This window comes from Polistes dominula, unplaced genomic scaffold (assembly GCF_049000335.1).
Source record: "Polistes dominula isolate Pdom_NZ unplaced genomic scaffold, Pdom_raw_medaka contig_546, whole genome shotgun sequence".
Classification (NCBI taxonomy): Eukaryota; Metazoa; Arthropoda; class Insecta; order Hymenoptera; family Vespidae; genus Polistes; species Polistes dominula.
The window spans coordinates 51892-54607 of record NW_028300910.1 but is presented as its reverse complement, the minus strand read 5'-3'; the positions used below and the strand labels follow the sequence as shown (position 1 = coordinate 54607).

Here is a 2716-nt window from a genome sequence, read left to right as displayed (position 1 = left end):
TAAGAAATTTATCTTATAAAAATATCTATATTCTCAATTCCAATAGCGTTTGTGTTATTCTACGTCCTTAAGGTGCGATTTCATGTTGACGCTTGACGCTAGCTTTGAGCGTCAAATTTGACCACATTAAATAATTTCGATTGAAGTGCCATTTAGATAAGAAGCAGCGATAAAGCTGAAAATATTTGAGCTTTAAATTAATTAACGCTGGTATCATTTACTTGACGCTAAAAAAGTAAAGATACAGGCAGTTGCGCTTGTTAGATATTATTTAATAATTATTTATAAATTATTATAATATATAACATATTATGGATTTTGAAGAGGTAATACCTATAACAATTCTCTATTTTATATAAATTAAACAAATCATTTTTTGCTTTGTAAAAAATTAAATACTACATTCTAACCTATTGATACTCAGAAAAATATAAACAAATATTTTATTAATATGCCCTATTACATGTTATACAAAAAACAAATGGTCATTAATAAATTGCATTGGTAATGTTCATCTTCTTAAAGTATTTTATAAATTATTATTTTTACACTGTTAATTGTACTGTGTTTTTGTTGATCCGAATAGGTTAGGGAATAACATAAATCGATAAGTCAACTTTCGATTTTTTTTACTTGTAAAACGCTATTTTAATTCGTCAATGTCGCTTGACGCTCTATAGGGATTGAGAAAGAACTGTAGAGGCAGCACTATTGCTGAAAGTGGAGCGATCTAGTGTAATAAATATAAAGCTTAGTGATGAAAACATTGTAATAATTAGTATTAGTTGACATTAAGAATGCAAAAAATAATTAAATTCGGGTTCTTACCCGTCAAAAATACCCTTATTAGGGGTCAAAATGACATTAAAGGTGAAAAATTATTTGAGTCAGGACACGTTTTAAGTGTTGTGGAAACAGAAGATTCCAATAAACATTCAATAATAACCTGCTCAGTTGTAGCTCAAACCAAAATTTCCGATGTGTACAACATAAAAATTTATGTTAGTTACTAATTATTTTTAGAATTATTTTATACAATATTAAAAATATGATAAATCTGGTTACGTTGAAGCTTTCTTAAAATTATTTTTAATGTTCATAAATTCACAAAAATTATAACTAAATATAAACCTGGTTAAAAGTTTCGAAGTGTAGAAGTTAATTTTATTTCAATTTTTAATGAAATAAAAAAACGACAGATTATTTATATTTTTAATATTAATTACATTGTTTAATTATTATCATCTTCAATTTCAATTTCACTTATATTATTATTACTATTATTGTTATTATTATTTTTATTATTAAAGATATTCATTTCACTCCGTAAATTCCTTTGTCGTAATCGTTCGAAACGTTCAACTGATTGAGTTGAGTTTTTTGTATTTACTTTACCAGGAAAAATTGTTGGTGTGTATGAAGGATGCCGAGGATGTTCAGACTTCTGATTATTTATAAAATGAGCACTACAAATTCGAGTGTTTTTAGTTAGCTCCCAATCAGTTGGATATTTTCTAAAAAAAAATTTTTTTAATTTTACTTTTCTCTAGTACTATTTCATTTATTTTATAAAATAATCATTATATAGTTTAATATTCTATTTTATACTACTTAGCTTTTTAAATTTGATCGTGATTAATATAATTTTTTTATTAAAATAATTTACTTACACATAGTTTTTCACTGCATTTATCCATTATTCACGTTTATGGGTTATCCACTCTGAATTCAGAGTACTTGCAGGGAAACGATAAAATTTAACTCTTGAATTTTGGTTTTTGTTTTTATATGGTATATTGGAACATCCACGGATACAACAAGATACTTTTGAAGAAGACATTACCAAAATTTACTTCAATCAGATTAAAAAAATAATTAATTTAATGAATTTGCTATTATTTTGTATAGCACTTGCCATCACTTTGCTTTACATTTTTCCCAGCAGGTGCCGTCAAAGTCATCTTTCTCAATCCCTATACAGTTTGACGCTCAGATTTAAAGCTGCTTCTTATCTAGATGGCACTTCAATCGAAATTATATAATGTGGTCAAATTTGACGCTCAAAGCTAGCGTCAAGCGTCGTCAGCATGAAATCGCACCTTTACATTTCTTCTATTTTTTATATATACATAATTCATATACGGCACAAAACACTGCTTCTGCTGTTTAATTCCTAAATTTCTTTTATTGTTACAATTTTTTATATTATTTTTTGGTCAAGACTTTCATATCTTGATTATAATAAGTGGCTATCAGTCGAAAATACTGCTTTTAATGAATCGAATAATAAGTATTAATTTATTTTTATAATTTTAATAGTATTATAATTATGCATTTTTTTTAAATATTGATTAAATATTTTTTTCTTTTGTCGGTCAATATTTCATAGATTTTAGCTAATTAGACAGAAATAGAAGTAGAAATATATTTTATTATTGATAGTACATTTATATGTTTAAATTTAATAACAAATTTAATTTATGAATTATATATTTTTTATTTTTATAATGTTAAAATCTTTAATATTACATATTTTGTTATTGTAACTTTTGATAAATATTTATTTTTCTTGTGCGAGGAATTTTATCAATATCTACATATTAGCTGATTTACTTGAAGTAGAAATAGAAATGTTTTATTGTTGATAGTTTCAGTATTTAGTTATTAAAAGATAAGAATAAATTGCACTTTATAGATTGTTTATAAAAAAAAGAAT

The 2716-nt window shown here is 24.8% G+C and overlaps 1 long non-coding RNA gene across 1 annotated transcript; it reads right to left on the bottom strand.

Moving 5' to 3' along the window:
• Positions 1-676: 676 nt before the first annotated feature.
• LOC149033362 (uncharacterized) lies at positions 677-1973 on the bottom strand. Its single transcript, XR_016179020.1, has 3 exons — positions 1671-1973; positions 829-1514; positions 677-730 (listed from the first exon to the last, which is right to left on the bottom strand). It is a non-coding gene; the product is annotated as an uncharacterized LOC149033362 (long non-coding RNA).
• Between the last annotated feature and the right edge of the window lie 743 nt (positions 1974-2716).